Source organism: Ursus americanus, chromosome 26 (genome assembly GCF_024610735.1).
Source record: "Ursus americanus isolate L20-20 chromosome 26, mUrsAme1.1.p, whole genome shotgun sequence".
NCBI lineage: Eukaryota > Metazoa > Chordata > Mammalia > Carnivora > Ursidae > Ursus > Ursus americanus.
In genome coordinates this window covers 25,338,109-25,363,446 of record NC_142152.1, presented here as the reverse complement: position 1 = coordinate 25,363,446, position 25,338 = coordinate 25,338,109, and the positions used below count along the sequence as shown (strand labels likewise).

General features: G+C 41.4%; 1 protein-coding gene and 1 pseudogene across 5 annotated transcripts in view; one reads left to right on the top strand and one right to left on the bottom strand.

Annotated features, from left to right (window-relative positions):
- STON2 (stonin 2) overlaps positions 1 to 25,338 on the top strand; it is a 146,324-nt gene that overhangs the window by 107,274 nt on the left and 13,712 nt on the right. The gene's annotated exons all lie outside the window — the stretch shown is intronic.
- LOC123798848 (gametocyte-specific factor 1 pseudogene) lies at positions 35 to 11,493 on the bottom strand (annotated as a pseudogene).

The following is a 25,338-nucleotide window of genomic DNA, read 5'->3' as shown; positions in this document are numbered from 1 at the left end:
GCAGGAAGAAGCAAGAGTCTTCTAGGGTCTGGCATTTGATGAGAAAGATATTCCGTTACTGGGCATTTCTGTTGGTTTTCCATGTCAGAACATACAGCAGAGACGTGGGAACACGCATGCCTGACGCCAGGTTACTGTTACGTGCCATAACTGTGTTGCTTGCAGGGCTGTTGTTGCCACAGTAGTTGGCTGTGCCCCAGACAAATGGGGTGCTGATCTGTTCCCACAGAGCTTTATCCCAGTCTTCATCACAAAGAAGGATACTGCCATGTGCTGTCAGCCAGAACTCTTGTCCAAGGTTCCTGGTTTGGTTGACAACATCCTGCTCAATACAACTTTTATCATCACAGCTTGAGATATGATGACTGATTTTTGGCCCAAGGAACCTGGTTGGGAACATCGAAGGGACAGAGTAGCCAATTTGTTTGTGACATCAGGATGATTCTTTCTGCCCTTGATAAAATGATAAGGAAGCCTGCAGACCCTGAGCCAGTGTTTTTATCAGAGGGGTGTTATAATAGCTTTTCAGGGTCCAGGGAATTGATGTAAGTTTCTTCCGTGTTGGAAATGAAGGAGCTGAATCCCAGTGCTTAGTTGAAGACTTGTTGTCCCCATAGTCGCTTTCTCCCCCTATGCAAACTGTGTTGAACTTTAAATATGTGATTTATGTTGTCTTTTTTCTGTGTGTGTTTTACACTTGAATAAAAATTTTATGAAAAGAGAACAGAATAATGAAAGCCCTCCAATTCATGCATTCTCTGGAGTGACAATGCTTCAGTTGAATCCCGACTATCCCTCCCTAGCTGTATGACCTTGGGCAGGTTACTTGAAGGGAGAAAACAGCAGTACCTACCTCACTGGGTTGTTGGAAGGATTAAATGAGATAATCCAAGAAAGGTGCTTATAACAGTGCCAGATACACAGAGAGCAGAAAGTAACTGTTAGGGACATTATACTGTGAAGTAAGTTCTCCATACTAGGCGTGCTAGGGGATGTAAAGAAGTATAAAACCGGGCCTCAAGGTGCTTCTAACAGTCATAATTAGAAAGACAAGGTATGTAACAGAACAAATAACTGACACTCCAAGAAGGTATCGGGAAATTACAGAGGAGAAAAACTTAAGAATTCAGTGGAAGGGGAAATGACTGTAGGTTGGAGTGTTCCGGGCAAAACTCATAGAGTTGAGAGAGGTGAGAAGAGGGGCTGCCCTTGGAGGGGGCATGACAAGAAATGATACAAGGGGATTTATTTCTTCCTCTGGTACTGGTTACATGGATGTACTCGGTGTGTGAAAACTTTTGATATATACGTCCTTCTGTCTATGATTTTGAAGCCTGGTTGATATATTTGACCTTAGGCAAGTTACTTCACCTCTGTGAATTCCATTTTCTTCACCGATAAACTATACTTAATACCTTACATAGCCCTGTCACGAGGATTAATGAACAAAGAATATGTAGAATGCCTAGTCCAGGACGGGACAGTAAAATAGTTCACATACCTGATGTGCTAACTGTAGAAGGTGACAGACTGAGACAGACCTTTCCCGTGTTAAGATTTGGAGCCTTGGGGCGCCTGGGTGGCAAAGCGGTTAAGCGTCTGCCTTTGGCTCAGGGCGTGATCCTGGCGTTATGGGATCGAGCCCCACATCAGGCTCCTCCGCTATGAGCCTGCTTCTTCCTCTCCCACTCCCCCTGCTTGTGTTCCCTCTCTCGCTGGCTGTCTCTCTCTGTCAAATAAATAAATAAAATCTTTAAAAAAAAAAAAAGATTTGGAGCCTTTATCTGGGGCTTATTGCTTTGTCAAGGGAATGACCTCATATCATTATTGGTGTTGTGAATGGAACCTGTCACAATTTGTCAGTGTGATGGCGCGGTGACTCAGCGGCTGGGACGAAGGGCACTTCTGCTTATCAGAACCACTGCTCGACCATTGTCCCACACCGCCACTGTCCGTTTCCTTTTCCTGTTTAGTCAGAGCCACACCTGCGAGTGCGAGTCGGTGCCGATCCAGTGTGGATCAGTAAACAGTTACCCAGTGTCTGCTGGGTGTCAGGTATTATGTTCGATGCTGAGAGAGCTTGTAATAATGAGCAGAGCTTGTAATAATGAGCAGGGTAAAAAGTACATAAAATAAGACCTGGGCTTTGCCTTCAAATACCTTCTAGTCTAGTAACAAGATATATGTGCTTCTCCCGAAAGCTCTTTATTTTCCCCCTCCTCTCCCCTCTTTGTCTCTCCTATTATCCTCCACTCACCCACCCCCTCCCCATCCCACACCAACCCTTCCCTGAACTCCACTCCACCTAAGCAGGCTACGAGCCATTTAACATGGCCCTTAGCCAACAAAAGCAATCAACTCGTAGCATATATCTTCTTCTTGGCTCCCCCAAAACTCTCGATGGCCATGCCTTCCATTAATTATGATAACAGAAGCAACCATTTATTAGGTGTCTGGTACATGCAAGGCATTATGCCAGGCACTTGCCTACATTCTCTGTAACGCTCACAACATCCTGCAGGGCATCATTATCCCATTTTATAGGTGAGGGACCTGAGGCTTGGAGAACGGAAACCGTTTGCCTGATGTTACCCACAGCCCATTTGTGGTCCAGTGCAAGCCTGCTCTCTCCCCTGTACCGTGCTCCTTGCAGAGCTGTTTGCAGTGTTTGCTCTGATGATTAAATAATGTAAACGCCCTTCTGCGTCAGTTCATCAGTCAACGGTGCACATAGAAACCTGTGTGGTTAGGAGAGGTTGGTGCCAGGGCCACTCTCGCTGTAATTATTCTAACTGGGCTGGAAATGTCAATAAAGAGCCACTCAGCCTCGCAAACAACTTCTGACCTCTTGTTTTGTAAATGCCTTGATATTCAGCACCACTAACCTGCTGGGTCATCAGAAGGGACACCGAACCTATTTCATTATCTAGATTAAAATCTTGGATGCAGGCGCCACAGGAAGAGCCTCTGTGTATTGAGAAAATTCTGCCACTTTGGCCCTCCCTTCCTAGGCTGTCTGTCTCAGATTAATTTAATACTTAGCACTAGCATCTGTTGTAGGAGTCCGTAGACGGATAGGGCTGCGTGATGCCGGTCAGAGGGAGCATTGCTATGAGCTGGGCGCACAGGAGGCAGCGATCAAGCGCGTGTTCTGAGTGGTTTTGTACGAAAAGGCACAATGCAGGGTGGCTGCTGTTCCCACTAGTCCAAGTGTTTTGGGGTCCTGGCCTCTAACCCTGTATAAGCCACTTAAACCGAGAGAGCCAACTCCGCGTAACACAATCTCATGGCGTATATTGGGCACAAGTCATGTTCAAGTGAGGGGGAGATCAAAAGCCAGCAAATCACTGTGTGGGTCGAGGGTCTAGTCTTAAGCTTTTCAGCCTTAAAAGGTAATCACATCCTTGTTTTGAGAGGTAAGCCTTTCTGGAGACTGACGCACCACCTGCAATAGGAGATGTCTGTTGGCAGTATGACTAACACCAGTTAGTTGTTCAAAAACTAAAAGCTGCTATAAATTGAGTTTCTTCTGCATGTGGTTAGATGTTTAGGTATTATTTCCAGTTCCCACAACCATCCCTCAAGTTGCTGGATGGTTACTCACATGAGCCAGCATCCCCACCAGGAGGACTTAGTTCCAAATCTTGAACTCTTTCTACTCTTTCCCAACGCCTGAAAGCACTCTGTCTGCTGTTATATTACCAATGGGAATGTCAGCCCCTTTGCCAGTTTGGCTTCAACCAACTCAGGCAGAATTATCAGTCATTTCCCTTTTGGGGTTCACACAGCACTTTGCATATACCTATAAGAGCACTTTGTATTGTATCGTAATTGTATAGCAGTGTTAGTGTCTTACTCATTTTTTTTTTTATGTAGGGCCTGTCGCCGTACCTGGTGGTGGTACATAGTGGAAGGACAGGATTTAAGTCTTGTGTCTGGTTTCGCTAACATTTTGTCCTCAGCCTGTGACACACCACCTGTTAGCGAACAGTATATGCTCCGTACACATTGAATGAACTAATGAATGAGTAAATAGGATCTTGGCTATTATTTTCCCTCTGTGAATCTTTTTCATTGTTAAAACTGATGGATAATAGTATCTACTTTATAGGACTCATATGAGATTAAATGAATCAATGGAACCAGGGTAAGTGATGGTGTGATTGTAACTTCTGAGGTTCAGGTAGTGGTTTTAAGATTTGTCATGTTGCTGTATGTCTAAACAGTTCACTTAGGTGTATCGCTACAGTAGGACTCTGTTGTATGAATATGATACAGTTGGCTTGTCCATTCTCTTATTGATGGACACTTGGGGTGTTTCCAGTTTTTTACTGTAATGAATTAAGCTGCTATGAACATTCTTGAACAACTCTATTTGTGGACATATTTTTCACTTCTCTCGCATGTAAACATGGTAGTGGAATTGCTGGGTCATAAGTTAGGTGAATGTGTAAATTTATTCGAGGCTGCTAAACCATTTTTCAAAGTGATTTTACCACTTCATACTCTTACCAGCAATCAAAGAGAGATCTTGTTGTTCTCTAGCCTATAACGTGATATTATCATGCTTTCCAACTTTGGCCTTCCTAGTGCATGTGTCGTATCTCCCTGTAGTTCAGTTTGCACTTCCTTTGTGTCTGGTGGTGTTGAGCACCTTATCATGTGCTCTATGGCCATTCATAGAGCTTCTTTTATGAAGGGTCTGTTTTTTTATTGGTTATTCTTCTTTTTATTATTGATTTGTGGGAATTCTTTATGTATTCTGGCTATGTCTTTTCTTGGTAGCTTGCCTTTTAACTTTTTAAGTGATATCTCGGTAAATAAATTGATATGATGCAATTTATTGAGTTTTTTTCTTTCATGGTAGTGCTTTTTGTGTCCTGAGAAATCACTGCATCCTGCAGGTCATGAAATGTTTTTTTATGTTTTCTTGTAGAAGTGTTACAAGTTTGGCTCTCAGATCTATGATCTTTCTTATTTTAATTTCGGTATATATAGAGAGGAAAAGGATAAGGTCTGTTTTTTTCCATATGTATGTCTAGTAGCTCCAGCACATTTTATTGAAAAGAACTTTCCTCCCTCACTGAATTCTACGGCACCTTTGTCAAAACCCAAATGAGTATATATGTATATGGGTTTACTTCTAGACTCTTTAGTCTCTTCTATTAACTTATTTGTCTTTCCTATTATCCTATCTTAATTACTGAGTCTTAATAGTAAATCTTAAAATTTAGTTAATATAAGCCCTCCAACATTTTTCTTCTTGAAGATGATCTTGGCTATTGACAGACTTTGATAAAAAGTGACAGTTATCAGTTTCTACCAAAGGGGGGAAAAAAGTCCAGGGATTTTTTTGGAATCGCTTTGACTCTATAATTCAATTTCAGAAACTTTTTCATCTTAACATTTTGAGTTTTCAAATCCATTAACATGAAATCTCTCCACTGTTTAGGCCTTCTTTAATTTCTCTCATTAATGTTCTGTGGTTTTCAAGCACAGAGGTCTTACATATCTTTCATTAAATTTACTCTGTATATTTGAAATTTTTATGACATTGTAATTTTTAAAATCTCATTTTCCAGTTATTTGTTACTAGTATTTATTTATTTTTAAAGATTTATGTATTTACTTGAGAGAGAGAGCGTAAGAGAGTGAGCAAAAGAGCACAAGCAGGGAGAGTTGCAAAGGGAGAGGGAGAAGCAGGCTCCCTGCTGAGCAAGGAGCCTGACATGGGGCTCATTCGTAGGACCCTGGGATCACGGCCTGAGCTGAAGGCAGACTCTTACCTGACTGAGCCACCCAGGTGCTGCCCCTGTTACTAGTATTTAGATATATAATTAGTTTTTTTTTTTTTTAAGTAATGACTTTGTATCCTGCCACCTTGCTGCATTCACTCATTGCTTCTATGATTTTGTTGATATTTTTGGATTTGCTGAGTATGCAATCATGCCACCCATGAAGACAGTTTTATCTCTTTCTTTTGCTTTTCATTCCCTTACCGTGTTGTCATGCATGCAGTGAGATCGGGGGAAAACATTCAATATTTCACCATTATGATGTTAGCTGAGTTTTTTTTATGTTTATATACATGCCCTTTACCAGATCGAGGAAATTGTCCTCCATTTCTAGTATGCTGAGAGTTTTTATTACTAATGGGTGTTTAATTTTACTTTTTCTTCATTTATTGTGATGGTCTCACAAGGTATTCTTGTACAACACATTATTCTACGCGTGTGTGAATAACTTCTGTAATATTCCACAGATATTCAGAGGAGTTGCGGAAGAGGACAAAAGTCCAGGCTCGTTTTTCAAAGTGACCACCAGATCCTAGTGCCATGCACAGTTTTGTGTCCCATGAGCCCCACCTGAGTCCCACAGTTAATTTGTGGACACTTTTGGCTGTTGTTATTTTCAGTTTCTCCTTCATCAACCTTTATAATAGCACAGATGTCTCTTATCATGGTGGTAAACATGGGACTTGGGCTGCCCCCCTTGCCTGTATCTTCTACATTTTCTTCAGTGACCGTGGATTGCTTGTGTTAAAAAGAAAGTTTTTTAACCTTCTGTGTAATTAATAAGATTACAGATTGGTAGACTTTAGACCCATTCCTATCAGTTCCTTCTGAAAACTTTTTAACTTCTCCTCTATCCTCTAGGTTTTGTGACATTCCATGGTCAGTGGAGAGGAAGCTTTCCCCTTGCAGAAATGTACAATCACCATTTTTTTTCTTTTTTTCTTTTTCTTTTTTTAAAAGATTTTATTTATTTATTCGACAGAGATAGAGACAGCCAGCGAGAGAGGGAACACAAGCAGGGGGAGTGGGAGAGGAAGAAGAAGGCTCATAGCGGAGGAGCCTGATGTGGGGCTCGATCCCATAACGCCGGGATCACGCCCTGAGCTGAAGGCAGACGCTTAACCGCTATGCCACCCGGGCGCCCCACCATTTTTTCTTTTTAAAGTATTATTATCACAGGACTGATTGTACACAGGGCTCGTAATAAAATGTTAACACTGTGCTGTGAAACCACAATGGCAAACCTCCATTGAAGGCAACTTCAAAGGCACCCGAAAGTGGAGTGTTACATCTATGACTTTCTTTCTTGCTTCCTGAGTACATTAAACCTAATTTTCACCCTTTCCTTCTGTTTCCGCCTCCTGTATAAGAAGTACTGTATTTTCTGCCCATCATACTTTGTAATAAAACTTGGATGTGTATAGATTGACTGAAAAAAGAATTCATTTAATAGTAGATGACTAAACTCTTCTTTCTTGACCTTCTGTCACTTAATTTCTTCAGATGTTCTTTTTTTCCTTTTTCCCAACTTTCCCAGCTTCCTAGATGAAGTTCCCAGCATAATTCACTTCAAAAGCCTGTTATGTAGTGGTCAGAGTGGGAAAATAAACACAAAGAGATCGTGCCTGTGCCGTACTGTGATAGAAGTATATGGATCAAAGACTTCGGCCCTGCTCAGGAGTTTAATGACTCCCAGCAGATTGATCTGAGTCCAGGGTGAGTTTGCTCAAAGGTAACTCTATCTAACCTTGGCTTTAAATTCTGGCAGTTTTGTCCATCCAATTAACAGTTGAGGATTTAGAGGCCCGGAGCTGGAGAAGCCTCTTTTTGGACTGGACTGAGAATAACCCTAACATGTGGAATAGGGACCAGAGATAGGCTGTGATTTCCCCCTGCTATGCTTTGTTTTTGTGGAACAGGAAGTCATTATCTGGAGAGCCACAAATCCTTGAGAGTTCATTTCCACTTCCAGAAAGGGAGGGTCCAATGCCTGCCAGCAGTGAGAGCAGGCTTTATCACGGGGGCTACAGAGCCCCCCAGAGAGCCATTCCAAGTCACTGCCTTGTCAAAATAATCAGTTTTTGTTTTTCTTTCTAATCACCGATTCCTGAGAGAGGGAATGTTTTCTGCTTTTCCTCAGTGCTTAATGTGAATATCAGTTACTTCCATTGCCTGATGTTGATTATTAAAATTAAAATGTTCATACAAAACAAAGAACAAACCTCAGAATGAAGAAATAGTGCCCTCTTTCTTTCTCTTTCATCAGTAATAATGAAAGTAATTTAAGACGGAAAGCATGCCCTATGGTACAAGTGGCATTCCCATGCATTCCCATGTCTCTTTTGGTTGTCACAGCCATGTTGTGGTGGGCAGATGATTTTTATTATGCTTTTTTATTTTTTATTTTTATTTTTTTTAAAGATTTTATTTATTTATTCGACAGAGATAGAGACAGCCAGCGAGAGAGGGAACACAAGCAGGGGGAGTGGGAGAGGAAGAAGCAGGCTCATAGCGGAAGAGCCTGATGTGGGGCTCGATCCCAGATCGCCGGGATCACGCTCTGAGCCGAAGGCAGACACTTAACCTCTGTGCCACCCAGGCGCCCCTTATTATGCTTTTTTAAAGTGAAGAAACTGAGACTTTGGAAATGGAGTCACTTGCTGGAGATTAGGTAGTTCCACAGACATTGAGCAGCGGTCAGCGCTGCGGTACCCCAGAGTGGTCAAGCTGAGGGTGGAGAGCTCCCGTTTCCTGGGTTCAGACCCTAGATCTACCACTTGCTAGTCTGTGACTTTGGTCAAGTCATCTAACCTCCGTGCCTCGATGTCCCCAATGTAGGACCTACCCTATATCAGTGTTCCAGGATCAAATCGAGAGTTCCAGTGCAGTCGGGCGGAGCACCTGGCATCTGGTACATGACTGGTGAGCGTCAGCCGAGCCACTGCTGTTGTCTTGAACGTGGAGGCATGGCGGGTTATTATCCCTCTCTCCTTCCAGCTCCCTCTCCTGCCCTAAAACCTCAAGTCTACTCCCCAGCTCACCACAGAACTACAGACACACTCCAGAAGTCACCAGGGGCTATGGGGGTTTAGACAATCCAATCCCAGATTCAATACTTTGCAGAAAAATGAACACCATAAAGATCTCTTTCCTTGGCTCAATGTTGCCCTGATTCAGTTTGTGCTTCTCTTCACTCACACACGCCTTACCCCCTTAATCTTCACCAGAAATCTTAAGGTTTTAGACAGAATAGTTACATTCCTCCTCTCTAAATATTTTTGGGACTGTTTATTCTTTATTTGCTAACAGCCTTTATCGAATGCTGACTAGTGTATTTGCCCCCGTCTGCTCTTGGAGATAGGATAGAAACTCTACGCTATGCAGTGCATGCTCTTGAAAAGTCTTTGAGGAAGCAAACCTCTGTTTTATGTTGTGCAACTTGCCCTCTAACGTCACTGAGGTTCATGCTTTGAAGTGGGCAGATGGTTCCAGCTTTATGTCCTTCGCTCGACTTCTCTCATTTATGCAAAGAAGGGGCAATGAGTGGCTACACACCGATCGGCTGTGTGTCCAGCTGCAGAAGAGGCTCAGTCTGACCTTAGGAAATGCCCTCCGTGTGGGAAACAAAGGTTACTATTTTTAAAGAGTGGAAGGCAGCGTGTTTGTCAACATTTCAGCCTGTCACAGCCAGGCAAGCTTTCGATTTGAAAATAGAAATCCTGATCCCATTACCTCTTTGCTGTCTACTGAAGTCCCTGACTAAATGTCAGTCGCCTCACATTTACTTCGTGAAACAAATGATCAGCATTGATCACCCTTTATCCACGATCACAGTTCCTTACTACTTTTCACATATCCTGCACGTCCCTACCAAGGCAGCCAGACATTGCATATTTGTACTGGAATTAATACCAACTGGCCTCCAGACTCCCTTAGCGTACGTAATGCTCATACGAACAGCTTGCTCGGACACTGCCAACAGTTGCTGCCACTTACTGTCCTGCACACTGCTGGTCTTGAACGCTGTCCCGTGAAAACTCTCATCTGCGAATATTAAGCAAAAGAAAATGTGGGCTCTAAAACTGCATATGCAGAAGAATCCCTGCTTTGTAGTTAGGTGCGTGTTCATGAATGCAGATGTGCCTAGTGAGACGGCGTGAAGGAAACACTGTCATACGACATCAGTAATCTCAGGCGGCAGCAAGACTTGGGTGCTCTTATTTCATCTTAAGCAGTCTCCACACCCTTTACGGAGCCGGAGCTGGGGCTCGATCTCACGACTCTGAGATCGTGACCTGAGCTGCAATCCAGAGGCAGATGCTTCACCGACTGAGCCACCCAGGTGCCCCAGGTGCTTTTAATTTTATGTGTTTCTGCACCATCCAAATTTTCTAAAATATGACTTGTTCCTTAAAATTATCAAAAAAGTTCATCTTTATATTACAGAAGCCAAGTGTTACTTAGTTTAGAACTTGGTGGCTGGAACAATTATAAAAAGCAGTGTGCTTTAAAATGAATTCACAGATGAGTGCATTCGATTCGGTGGGCCTTGCTAAATCCCGAGTTACCCCCGCGGAGGCAAAGGACACTCAACCCTGGTCCTACGGACAGTTGGGGAACAAGTCAGTTAAGTGGCATCTGGCAGCTCAGGATGTAGCAAGGTGTGAGTGTGTTCTTGGCCCTCCACTTTCCCCTGCTCTCTGGTTACTTGATTTCATTTACTTTCTCAGAAACACTAATGGTCTCTGGGAGACTTTTGAAAAGGCTATGACCTCTTTGATCTGATACATAACCAAGCCTCACAACACACAGGTTTTGGTTTAATATATCTGTAAATAAATCTTTATTCTAAGATTGCTTTTTGCATTTCTTTCTCTCTCTCTCTCTCTCTCTCACTATCTCAAATGCAATAACTACCCAGCCAGGACCTACTCAAACAGCATGAGAAATTATAGGACTTATCTGGAACCTGGAAATACCTCATTCTCTGCATAGTAATAATAGACCTTACCAAACAGCACTTAAGCACTGTTCAATGTTTAGAAACATTCCTACGTATGTGTTATTTCATATTTGCTTCCAAACTAGAACAGGGATTATGATTATCCCATGTTACAGGTGGGGAAATGGCACAGAGAGACTTGCCCACGACTGTAGCAAGGTTGTGGCAGAGCCCTGACTAGAAATAAAACCTGTTTCGTGGCTTTATGGGAGCTCCCACAGTGCCAGATGTCTCTTTCCAAGTTGTTCCCCAAGGGTACCTAGACTCTAAGGAATAATCATTATAACACCAAATATTATAAAATGTTTGCTGTGTAAGCTTTACAGGTATTAACTCAGTCCTCACCACAACTTAAGAGGTTAATATTGGGGCATCTGGGTGGCTCAGTTGGTTAAGGGTCTGCCTTCAGCTCAGGTCATGATTCCAGGGTCCTGCGAGCAAGCCCTGCATTGGGCACTCTGCTCAGCAGGGAGTCTGCTTCTCCCCTTGCCTGCCACTCCCCCTGCTTGTGCTCTCTCTCTCTCTGTCAAATAAATGAATAAATAAATAAATTTTTTAAAAGAGTAAGTATTACCGTTATCTCCATTTTACAGTTGAAGAAACTAAAGCCCTAGTACATTTAAGTAACTTGCCTAAGGTCACAGTGTGAGTAGATGGAGTAGCCAGGATATGAACCAGCCTAGAGCCACAGCCCATTTACCGCTTGGCAGTGCAGTCAGAACCAATCCATATCTCACCTGTTTTTGCCTAGGGTGACCCAGACCAAAGATGATGATTCTTCAGAGAAGAGCCTTAAAATGCCTCCCCTCCAACCTTACCAGAGTTTGAAGTATGTGTCTTGTATTGTTTAAGCAATAAAAATACTGTTCTAGTTCCTTGTGAAAAGAATGAGGGAGAGTGGAGAGGAGCAACGAAATAGTTTGGCTCAAAGCCAGACACGTTTGGAAGGTTCTAGAAATTTATATCTGCCCATGGTTCCTACAAAGATCTTGTCCTCTGTCTCCTGCCTGGCTACTAAATAATTTGGATTGCAAGCAACAGAAGCCAACTTTACTAACTTACAGTAAAAGGAATTTATTCTAAGGATATAATAGTTTACAGAATCAGAAGAAAAGCTGAGAATTCAAGCTTCAGGAAGTTGGTATGTCAGCTTGTACTGTGTTACATAAAAACCACGCTGAAAATTAGTACCCTCCCCCACCCCCAACAATCATTTGTTTAGCTCAAGGTTCTGCATATCCACAGTCTGGGCAAGCTTGAGCGGTTCCCGGACGGTGCTAGGCTAAGCTGATTGCCATAGGGGCTCACTCATGGGTCTGCAGTCAGGTGCCTGGTTGGCTAGGGTGCCTTGCTTCTCCTCCACATGGTCATTTATCCCCCTGCACGCTCACTTCATCATGGTCTTGGGGTTCCAAGCACAACAAAAGAGGGCAAGCCCCAGCACACACGCTCCTTTCAGGTTTCTGCTTGTGATCTCTTTGCTCCTGACTGAAGTAAATCCCGTGCTCCAGCTCGGAGTCCGTGTGGGAAGGGACTGCCCAAGAGCATGGACAGAGGAAGGAAGACTCCGAGGCCACTTTGGCTTTCTCCCACAGCTGGTCAGGAACCTTGGCAACTTAAAGCCTCAATCAGCACGAACTAATGTGCAGGCTCTTGAGTGTGCCTCCATCTGACTACCTCAGCTCCCGCTTTCTTCCTGTGCTGGCGTCAGACTATCCGAGATTTCCAACAAGCACCTGACTTTGCTTGGGTCGTATGCATCAGGGGTGGGGCACCTTGATGGCTGAAGCCTTGAATGAGAGGGGGGCAGGTTCGGTTGTGAGGTGGTTGCCCAAAGTCGCGGGGAGGGTGCAGGAGAGGCAGTACGCAATTTCTTCCATCTGTACTGTTCACTCTATTGACTTTGTCCTTCTGCTCTGAATTCTGTGGGTTGAATTTTCCTCTAAAACTTTATTGAAAGCAAAAGTAAGAGTCTCAACCTGTTACTTGAACAACAGGACATTTAAAACATTTAATTTAAAGACACTTGCTGAGAGGTGCCTGGGTGGCACAGTTGGTTAAGCGCCTGACTCTCCGTTTCCGCTTGGGTCCCGATCTCAGGGTTGTGAGATGGAGCCCCGTGTCAGGCTCTGCGCTCAGCATGGAGTCTGAGCTTCTCTCCTCCTCTCCCTCTGCCCTTGCCACTCGTGCTCTCTCACTTCTCTAAAATAAATAATAAATTCATCTTTAAAAAAATAAAATAAAGACACTTGCTGTGCTAATGATGATCCTGGCATGGGTCAGGATCTCCCAGGCTCACAGACATCCCTTCTTCCTGTCATTGCTGTGTCTTCCCTGGTCACCAAGAGGATAAACCAGAAAGGAAGATAAGAGTGGTAGTTTGATGCTGAGGTCACACAGTCTTTGGCTCTGGCAGCAACTCTGACAGTTATTTAGGTTAATTTCATAATTTCTGCAGAATTGGAAGACTGTTCTTAAAACTCTGTAGAAAGCAAGGAGGAGTGGTGATGAAAGCATATTAGCTAAGTTCTAGGCAACACGGAAAACCTGAGATAGGTTATTAGCATGACCACAGGGAGCTGGGGCATTTAGGATTGAATTATTGCCCAAATAATAGGAGAGTTTGAGGGAATAATAGATTCTTCTTATTTGGCAAAATACTTCTCCCTTTGGACTGACAACCAAGACCATTTTTCTGGTTACAATAGCCCACTCTTACAAAGGACAGAAAAGAGGTGATACCTTTGTATACGTGAAGTCATGCTAAGTATTTGAAACATGCCTAATGTACTATACCAGTTTTCTCTGAATGTTTGGTCATGTTTCTCCAGAGACTTCATCATGAGCCTCTAATTGTGTGTGTGTGTGTGTGTGTGTAAATTATTATGAACTTATTTATAAATTATGAACATACTAGGTATTTTAGTAAATGTTTTATAGCATGTAAACAAAAATTAGAAGTGTTTAAAGGCTGAGTTAAAAAGTGAACAAAATTAGAAGTTCTGATATTTTCTTCCCATACCCCAGTGAATCATTCTGTGTACCTCCTTGGGTGCATTCCACCACGTTGGGGACTACTTGTCTGGACATCTTAGACCTGCCCAACCCCAACAATTCCCCAAGCAATTCTTAGTACCAGAGGGTAATAGGAAGTTGGATGTTCTGTCTTGACCAGAGTGTATACTCAAGACTTAACACTTCTCTTACGTGATAGACTAGGGCTGCTTTGTTGTAGCCACAAGGGCTTTGTGAATGCAGACCCTCGTATCTCTTGTAATCCCCAAGCCTTTGGGGATTTACCTATGCGATAATTATGGGCAGATTTGGACTCATGGAATCATAAGCTGAGTCATCCGTCTCTCCTTCTCCATCCCTCTTTTCCTTCCTCCCATTTCTCTTCCTCCTTTCCCTCTTCAATCTGTCCTTCAATCTCCATCAGATTAATAATACAACTTCAAAGGCATTCTCTCTCCTCTCTTTCTTCCCTCTCTCTTTTTTGCTTCCTTGAGAACTCTGAAATAATGTTTACATATTTTTTATTGTGATAGCTAACATTTATTGAGGTGTGGGGCAGTTAAATTCGGTGTCCATTAATGATCTCATTTACTCTCACAACTCTATGAAGTGGGAACTGTTATTATTTGCCTTGAGAGTTGAGAAATCCTGAGGTTTAGAGAGGGCGAAGTAGGGTGCCCAAGAGCTCATAGTTTTCTAATCGCAGATCCAGCTCGATCTGACTCCAGGGCCCAAGCTTTACCCTCTGTTTTCCACATGGCACAAAACAGGCAGTAGAGAGCAGCATGAAGCCAGGAATTCAATCCATCATTAGCACAAACCACTTTTAAACTAGCCTTTCTTTTACGAGCCTTGGGCCCACCCAGGAGACATGGTGTATATATGCCCGACAGTGTAGATGTTGTAGCAAGTCAGGAAAGTACCGAGTGGGTGAACCGTCTGGAAATAGCATTTCACTGTTTGCCTGCAGATTATCTACCTCATGAGGGCTTCTGAAAAATTTGAGATGTTCAGAAATAAAAATAGATGTCTACCTGCAAGAATAAATCTATGTCATGCTAGAAATTAGTTGCTCTCCTGTTTTTCTAAGAAAGCATCTTAACTTGATACGTTTACAGTTTATACATTTCATCTACCATCAGTCTGTATAAGAACATCTCCTGGGCTGCCTTCATGGCTCGGTAGGTTAAGCCTCCGACTCTTGGTTTCGGCTCAGGTCATGATCTCAGGGTCCTGAGGTTGAGCCCTGTGTCAGGCTTCACACTGAGCGTGGAGCCTGCTTAAGATTATCCCCCCCCCCACACCCTTACCCTGTGCATGCACACAGGCACTCGTGCGTGCTCGCTCTCTCTCTCAAAAAAAAAAAAAAAAAAAAAAGTAGAATGTCTCCTTTGATCTTGGTAACTAAATGGGAGCTGGATAAGTACTGAAATGAAATCAAATTACCAAGTCCTAATTCAATTGAAAAGAAGTGGCTTACTGCGTACAGAGGCTGTTGGGTATTTTGTTATTGTCATTGCTGGAAAGTCCATATAAAAAGTAATGAGCTTTGGGCAATATAGGTGAAAGGGGCTCATTTATAGAGATCTTTTCACCTAGTGGAACTTGCCCTTAACCTTTCTATGGGTGATCTCAGACCAGCTGATGGTACCCCTGACACCAACAGACCTTTTGAATTTCTTCTGGAAGCTATATTATAGCCTAGCAAAGTTAACACAGGAAGGTAGGCTCGATACAGACTCAGTCCGAGTGCCCGCTCTTCTTATCCCCAGCACACACATACCCAAGTGTATATAATGCTGTGTGGGAGCCCCCAGCTCTGTTTCTTTGCCCTTATCACAAGCCCCCTGCTGAACTTACAGAGTCAGCCTTGGAGAAGTGGCAGTTCCCGTCACTGAGGCTCAAACGGGTCTTTGCTGGGGTGTCGCCTCACGTGGCAGCCAGAAGAATAGTGAGTCACGATATGGGGGCACACATGGGTGAGACTTCCATTGTGGCAGAGGGACAGGCAGTCCTGATGAGTCCCCTGTCCTGGTCACAGTAAGGGTATGGACACTGTCCCAGTGCCCCTGCAGACGGTCCTTGTCTGGTCCCCACCTCTGGCACTTCCACAGTATAAAAACTCTGCTTGACTCAAAGTCAGGATGGAGACCCTCTTTTTCCCTTGCCCCTCCTATACGTTCTCCCTTACAGTAACTTCTGGATGCTTCTCCTTCTCTTTTAAGCTCCTGAACCAAAAGAACCTTTTCCACCTCTCATCACACCAGAGATGAGCTGTTGTTCTTTTGAATTTCTATTTGAGTGCAGTTGACACACAATGTTGCATTAGTTTCAGGTGCACAACATAGTGATTCAACTTCTTTATGCCTTATGCTAAGCTCACCACAACTGTAGCTACCATCCATCCCCATACAACGCTACTACAATACCATTAACTATATAGTTCCTCTACTGTGTTTTTTATTCTTGTGATTTATTCATTCCATTACTGGAAGCCTGTGTCTCTCATACCCCTTCTTTCATGTTGCCCATCCCCCCACCCCTTTCCCTCTAGCAACTATCAGTTTGTTTCCTGTATTTATAGGTTTATAGGTCTGATTGTTTTTGTTTCTTCATTTGTTTTTTGGATTCCATATATGAGTGAAATCATATGGTGTTTGTCTTTCTCAACCTACTTATTACATTTACCATAATACCCTCTAGGTCCATCCACGGTATTGCAAATGACATGATGTCGTCTCTTTGTGGCTGCATAATATTCCATAGTGTGTGTATGTATAAGAATATGTGTGTGTGTCACATCTTCCTGATCCCTTCATCTATCTGTAGACACTTAGGTTGCTTCCCTATCTCAGCTATTGTAAATAATGCTGCAGTAAACATAGGGGTGTATGTATCTTTTCGAATTAGTGTTTTCATCTTCTTTGAGTAAATACCTAGTAGTGGATTTAATAGATCATATCATATTTCTATTTTTAATTTTTTGAGGAACCTCCTTACTGTTTTCCATAGTGGCTATCCCAATTTACATTCCCACCAGCAGTGCATGAGGGTTGGTTTTTTCTCCACATCCTTGCCAACACTTATTTCTTGTCTTTTTTATTTTAGCCATTATGACTGGTGTAAGGTGATAGATATCTCATTGTGGTTTTGATTTGCATTTTCCTGATGATTAGTGATGTGGAACATCTTTTCATATGTCAGTTGGTCTTTTTTTTTTTTTTTTTAACATTTTATTTGAGAGAGAAAGAGCATGAGTGGAGGGGAGGGGCAGAGGGAGAGGGAGAATCTCAAGCAGACTTCCTGCTGAGTGGGTCACCCGATGCAGTGCTCAATCCCAGGACTCCGAAGTCATGACCTGAGCCAAAGTCAGACACTTAACCAACTGAGCCATGCAGGTGCCCTCTGTTGGCCATTTGTATGTCTTCTTGGAGAAATGTCTATTTAAGGATATCACAGAAGAATGTTATGGTCCATTAAGCAGAGCTTCATTGCCCATCCAAAAAGGCTTAGACCCTAGAGAGTCCTCTTTGTTCACCCCTCTTTGGTGTGCTCAAATAGGCAAGGATGGAAGGGAAATACAGGAGGCTTTTTGCTATGGCAGAAACAAATAAATAAAACACAGGTTAGGTTCCCAGCAGGCCTTATTACTAGTTAAGTCTTTGATGTACCCTAATGTATAAAACGTTAAGAGATTAATTTATAAAATGGAACGTTGATTTTTCAGTTTGTTATAGATATTGGAATCTATCCCTGCTCCCTGCCTATGACCTCTGCTGGGGGACTGGAATTGGTTCCCTCAGACAACAACAAGGTGTTATAGTAAGATCTTTGTCCTGGTGGGAGTTGCAGGAAAGCGTCTTCATCTAAAATGCCATGAGAAGCTGATACCAGGAAGATGTATTAAGCCAAGGAACCAGTAAGCCAGTTGAGTGGAGGTCTAGTTGTTAGAGGAAGAAGCCAAAGCAGGGATCCAAAGGTTGAGTACTGGCAAAGTGGGCAGGGCTAAAACAGAAGCGAAAGTTTAGAACCAGAGAGAACCGAGTCATCAGGAACACACAAGTTCCTGGGACATTCATCAAACTTCAAGTCAGATGCTTGCTTTTCTAAGCAAAAAAAGAGAATGTGTTGGGTCAGCTCATCTTGTTAAGCAGGGAGGGAGTTGGCAGGGCATCTCCATACTGCTTCATAGGTCCTCTTAGCAAATAGAAGCTAGACTGTAGTGGCAGATGCTCCTGCTAGGGATTCAGTCAAATAGTAGTTAAGTGGTGGTTCTATGAATGGGCTTCTTTCCTTGGAGGATATTTCTGACCAGCATCAACGCATCCTGTCTGCTGGAGAATGCTAAGGACAGATGAATAGACTCAAACCCTCCGGCTCTCTTTATCAGTGTATTGTGCTGTCTAAGCAGGTCTCAGCTTCTTTTATCTCCGTTAGAAGCTCCCTTGATAAGGTTTAGAAGAGTACTCTTTTCTCAGCCTTACACATTCACACATCAGGAGATGACATCACCTGACCTTATGCCCAAAGGCTTCTTTGTATAAACGGATGTAAATCCTTATTTAGTTAACTTCTTTTCGGCTACTGAACAATGCTCCTGTGAAAAGCTGTGGGCCGAGGTAACTCTCGCCAATCTCAAAGGCAATGGGAAAAATTAACCGGATTTTAGCTTAACAAATAAGCATTAAGAAGATACCGGGGTTAGTAAACATTAACAGTAGGACTTTTTAAATGTCTCCTTGGGCAGTCCGCTTATACTTCCTGAGCCTCAGGCTTCTCAGCAAAATGAAGGGCGCAAGTTTCATTATTTCTAAAATCTCTTCAAGCCCGAAAACTCTGTGTTCCTCTTTTCACTCTACAGATCGATTCTCGAATATGTAAGGGGCTGGTTACAGTTTCAAGTATCTGCTCTTGTGTAACCGTGACTGCTGCCTCATCCTGAGAAAACTGCAGTGATCTCAGAATATGTGTTCTTGCCACTGAAAATAAATTCCAGTGAATAGCTCTCAGTAAGTTTTTAGCATTTGTCATTGAATGCACACATTAGGTTAACAAATGGGGAAAGGAAATGACAGGGTATCTGCTGTATTCAAAATATAGAAACTTAATCTTCTGTCATAGTTTTGACTTACTCTTCGGTTTGGTGACTTTGACTACCATGGTAATCATTTAATCTTTGGGGAACTTAAAGTAGATTGTGGTCTTAACATTGAAAGAATCCACCATTTCTTTTTTTTTTTTCTTTTCACTTTTCAAATTTAAATTCAATTAATTAACATATAGTGTAATACAGAGGTAGAGGTTTCAGAGGTAGAGGTCAATGATTCATCGGTCTGATATAATACTCAGCGCTCATTACATCACACACCTTCCCCAATGTCCATCACCCAGTTACCCCTTCCCCCAACCCAGCAACCCTCAGTTTGTTTCCTATGATTAAGAGTCTCTTATGGTTTGTCTCTCTCTCTGATTTCATCTTGTTTTATTTTTTCCACTCTTCCCCCATGATCTGCTGTTTTGTTTCTTAAATTCCACATATGAGTGAGATCATATGATAATTGTCTTTCTCTGATTGACTTATTTCACTTAGCATTCTACCCTTTTGTTCCATTCACATCATTGCAAATGGCAGGATTTCTTTTCTTTTCTTTTCTTTTCTTTTCTTTTCTTTTCTTTTCTTTTCTTTTCCTTTCCTTTCTGTTCTTTTCTTTTCTTTTCTTTTCTTTTCTTTTTTTTTTTTTGATGGCTGAGTTGTATTCCATTGTACACGTATACCACATCTTTATCCATTCATCTGTCAGTGGACATCTAGGCTCTTTCCGTAGTTTGGCTATTGTGGACATTGCTGCTATAAAACATTGGGGTGCAGGTGCCCCTTTGAATCAGTACGTTTGTATCTTTGGGGTAAATACCTAGTGCAATTTCTGGGTCATAGGGTAGCTCTATTTTCAACTTTTTGAGGAAACTCCATACTGTTTTCCAGAGTGGCTGTACCAGCTTGCATTTCCACCGACAATGTAAGAGGGTTCCCCTTTCTCCGCATCCTCGCCAACATCTGTCGTTTTCCTGACTTGTTAATTTTAGCCATTCTGACTGGTGCGAGGTGGTATCTCATTGTGGTTTTGATTTGTCTTTCCCTGATGCCGAGTAATGTTAAGCATTTTTTCATGTGTCTGTTGGCCATTTGCATGTCTTCTTTGGAGAAATGTCTGTTCATGTCTTCCGCCCATTTTTTGGTTAGATTATTTGTTCTTTGGGTGTTGAGTTTGATAAGTTCTTTATAGATTTTGGATACTAGTCCTGTATCTGATATGTCATTTGCAAATATCTTCTCCCATTCTGTCGGTTGTCTTTTGGTTTTGTTGACTGTTTGCTGTGCAAAAGCTTTTTATCATGATGAAGTCCTAATAGTTCATTTTTGCCTTTTTTTCCCTTGCCTTTGGAGACATGTCTAGCAAGAAGTTGCTGTGGCCGATGTTGAAGAGGTTGCCGCCTGTGTTCTCCTCTACGATTTTGATGGATTCTGTTTCACATTTAGGTCTTTTATCCATTTTGAGTCTACTTTTGTGTGTGGTGTAAGGAAATGGTCCAGTTTCATTCTTCTGCAGGTGGTTGTCCAATTTTCCCAACACCATTTGTTAAAGAGACATTATTTTTTCCATTGGATATTCTTTCCTGCCTTGTCAAAGATTAGTTGACCATAGAGTTGAGAGTTCATTTCTGGGTTCTCTATTCTGTTCCATTGATCTATGTGCCTGTTTTTGTGCCAGTACCCTACTGTCTTAATGATTACAGCTTTGTAATAAAGCTTGAAGTCTGGAATTGTGATGCCTCCGGTTTTGGTTTTCTTAACATTCCTTTGGCTATTCATGGTCTTTTCTGGTTCCATACAAATTTTAGGATTGTTTGTTCCAGCTCTGTGAAAAAAGCTGATGGTATTTTGATAGAGATTGCATTGAATGTATAGATTGCTCTAGGTAGCATAGACATTTTAACAATATTTGTTCTTCCAATCCATGAGCATGGAACATTTTTCCATTTCTGTGTGTCTTCCTCAGTTTCTTTCATGAGTGTCCTGTAGTTTTCTGAGTACAGATCCTTTGCCTCTTTGGTTAGGTTTATTCCTAGGTATCTTATGGTTTGACTCCTTAATTTCTTTTTCTTCTGTCTCAGTATATAGAAATACAACAGATTTCTGTGCATTGATTTTATATCCTGCCACTTTGCTGAATTCCTGTATGAGTTCTAGCACCATTTCTTTTTTTGTTTGCATCAGTAAAGACATTAGGAAGCTCTTAGGTATGAGCAGTTCTCCCTGTGCTGTCAAATGAGAACCTGATTTTTATACATGGCTTGTTTGGCAGCAGCCCAACTCATAATAAAAGTAATTTGGAGGTAGCAAGTGGAAGAGATAGTAATTAAAATTATGCTGGATTTTTTGACTTTGGTTTTTTTGACTTTGGTTTTATTTTATTAAGTCAATAAATTGGAATTCTGGATGATAGTTAATTTTGTTTTGAAGATAATTAGTTTTTTGCCTATTTCTTACTGGAGAAATTTGCCGGTTTCCCTGCCCCCCCCTTCATTGTTTCCAGTATGAGCCACATCAGTCATAAGTGTCATGGGAAAAATCTAACTACTGCTTTACCAACGTGGATTACAGCTAAACTGGCTCCTTTCTCTGAGGTTAATTAGTAGGAGTGCTAAAGATGTGTTTTAACCTTTTATTATTTATTTTATAAGCAAACAGTATTTTTTAAATACAGATTTATTATTTTTTAAATCACGTCTTACCCCACGGGAGACATCTGTCTTCACATCAAAATATTGTGAAATATTATATTCCAAAGCTTTTTAATACATGTATATTTTAGATCATGAAAATGTGTCGTTCTAGTAGTAGCAGCAGTAGCTGACATCTACTGAACATTTATCACTTGCCAGGCACAGTCTAACATCTGTGTTTTCCCAACAGCCCTGTCAGGTGGGATTTACTATTTTCTTAACGTCATAGGTGGGAAAACTGAGTTGCAGAGAATTAAACAACTTGCCCAAAGTCACCTAGCTAATAAGCTGCAGGCACGGAATTGAAACCAAGGCAATCTGACTCCAGTTACTATTCACTCAACAAAATATATCATGATCAGCTTCCATGTGAATAAACATGCATCAGTAGCATTGTCTTGATAGCTACATGCGATTCCATTTTAGGGGTATGATATTTAATATAACCAATCTCCCATTATTGGGCATTTAGGTTGTTTCCAATTTTTCTGTGATAGAAACATTGCTGTGATAAACATACCCCTGTATACTCTGCATGCCTGTCTCATTCTTTCCTTATATTACACTCCTGTGAATAGAATGTTTGGATCACATTTTTTGAGACTTTTATACAAATTTTCAAATTGCCCTTCAGAAAGATTTTTTGAACACTTCCATCAGAGTGTAAATTTCCTTGTGCCACAAATAATGATTATTATTCATACTAAATTTTTGTCTCTTTGACACAGAGATAATTGTATTTATTGTTTTATAAGGTTAAACTTTTTTTCCCAAATAGTTATTAGACATTTGTGTTTCTTCATTAGCGAATTATCTGTTCTTACCCTACTTTATCTAATTTTTCGGTAAGGGTGTATCTTTTTTTTTTTTTTTAAGAATTTGTTTTGTTTTTAAATTTGAGAGAGAGCAAAGCACGAATGGAGAGGGTTGGGGGAGGACAGAGGCAGAGGGAGAAGCAGACTTCCTGGTAAGCAGAGAACCTGCCTTAGCGCTCCACCCCAGGACTTTGGGATCATGACTTGAGCCGAAGACAGATGCTTAACCGACTGAGCCACCCAGGCGCCCCAGGTGTATACCATTTTTATTAAGAATACACTGTCATATTACATAAAGGATACCAAGTTTTTGTCATATATGATACAAATATCTTCCTCCAGAAATTTGACATACAGATAAGAATTTTTTAAATGTGAAAGTCTCAAAAAAAATAATAGATTTTAATAAAAAGAGGCTCAGAAAATATATGACCTAATCTTTGCAGAAACAATTGATGTTGTCTTTCAGTCAGTGATAAATGATAGAAAATTAAGAGCTTAATAGGGAAGTCAGTGTTAATAAGGGGTTATTTTTGAAAGTGGTCTTTGTCAGTCCTTGGGTTCACCCCAAGAAATGCTTTATTTTCATGTGAACTAGAGACCACTTTTGCTTTTCATCTGCAAAAGTATCCTTATTAAGATATTTTTTCTTTATAAATGATTTTGTAGAAAAATAATCTCATTTCCAGATATTTGACCTATGCCCCACTACCGCCCCAAATGATGGATTTTTAAAACGGATTGTAATAATAGGAGATGAAACTGCCAACGGAGAGAATATTTTGTAATGAAGTCTTTTGATACTTTTTAATGGCTGTCAAAGAGATTATAGACTCTCTAGAAATTAATTTAATTAAAAAATTTCCCTCCAGATTTAAAGAAACTTCATTTAAATTATATTCTAAGTCTCATGCTTCAAAACTGTCTAGGACTTGGTGTGATTTTAAATAACTTCATTTAAAAAGGCATTTATTGTAAAAAAATAATTATTTTCAGTGGAGACAAGGCTTTTTTTTCCCCCCTCCCTTTCTTTTTTGGTTTCATAGAGGAAAATGAGAAACGCTATTTTGGGGACAAGGTTCTCAATAGAAGGGAATCCTTTGGCAGCAAGAATAAACAGCTTTGACAGAAATGCACCCTTCAAAGGAAAAGGACTTTGGCTTGTTCAAACTAGGGAGTGGTGATGAGCCCCAAGGCAAAAAGGATATCCCTGGTACAGGGGCTGGGTCAGTACCAGGCTGTTGGGTGGGAACAGTACTGTTACAAAAGCTCCTTAGAGCGGCTTCATAAAAAATTGATGAGTTTTGAGATGCACTCCTTTTCCAGCTGTCTAGGGAGGATCAGTTATGTTCCAAGGAAGTGATTGTATTTTACTCAAGGCCACGTTGTTCCCTTTAGCCTTTGATACAATAATAGTAGTAGGAGTAATGGTAATGATAATACATAAAATATAAATTCTACAAACCTGGGTTATTGACCCTTTTCCTTTCATTTTCCAGAAAATAAATCACACATCTACAAAAGTGGATTAATGATTAATTTGAAGGAAAGTCTCATCTTTAATTTTAAAATGTTTTGAATTCCTTTTGTGGTTGCTGTACATACAGAAAACACTTTTTTACCCATTATATTTCTGGGGTGAGCGTGGGTATGTGTGTATGCATGCTCACATATTAGCCTACATTTTCAAAGTGACGTTTTCAGTAGAGGGAATTGCTCTTTGAATAAATACACTTGGAAAGATGTATAACAAGCTAGCCATCCCACCCACATGTAATTCCACTTGCAGTTACGTGTGGCATTGCTGATTTGGTTTGGCTGGATATGACTTTCATGAAGGTATAGTGAGGTGGTCAGAAAACTCAACTACTTGGGGCGCCTGGGTGGCACAGCAGTTAGGCGTCTGCCTTCGGCTCAGGGCGTGATCCCGGCATTATGGGATCGAGCCCCACATCAGGCTCCTCTGCTGTGAGCCTGCTTCTTCCTCTCCCACTCCCCCTGCTTGTGTTCCCTCTCTCGCTGGCTGTCTCTATCTCTGTCGAATAAATAAATAAAATCTTTAAAAAAAAAAAGAAAAGAAAACTCAACTACTTGACTCAACCACTGAGCATCCATTTCCTTTGATGCCAGATTACTGGCAGTAGAAACAGTGGATGGAATGGTGGCAGAGATCCCCATACGCATTCCTCCAGGGACAGAGAAAATAGAACTGCCCTAATGCAAGGTCTCTTTTCTCACTTATTCAATCGACAAACTTTTTACTGAGTATCTACTATATGCCAGACACGGGTTTGTTTTCTGTGCCATTCCTTCGTCACAATCCACTCCTTGCTAAAGGCTTCAATATCCGCCCCCCCCTTTCCACAATCCCAGTAGACACACAGGGTCTTGATGCTACCTGGAAACTTTGGATCTTTCCCACATGGAAACTCAAGTCCTATATCCCCCTCCCTTGAAGGCCCTGCTAAGATGGAGTGTTATTTATAATAACCCCCTTTTTTCCCCATAAAATAAATAAGCCCCAAGGTGGAAAAGTATTTTAGAGAAAAAAAAATAGATTATATTATGAGCGTTTTCTCATGTTACTGCGTACTTGTAAATGTTTTAATGGCTGGGTATTATTCTATTGTATACCTTAGTTTCTTACCATTTACCCAAAACTTGGTTCACAAGTTTGGTTTATTTCCTTAGGGCAAAATTACAAAGTTATTGTTTAGGCACATTTGTAAAACAAATAATAATACAAATTGCCAAACCACTTATAGGGAGTTTATAGCAACTTACAGTCCCATTAAAGGCCTGTTTACTATTCGTATCATGGTACCCTTGCCCTCATTGAAGACTAAAAACTTTAAAAGTCTTCACTGATTGTTTCTGATTTACATTTTTTTTTATTACTAGTGAGATTGGACATTTTTTCACATGC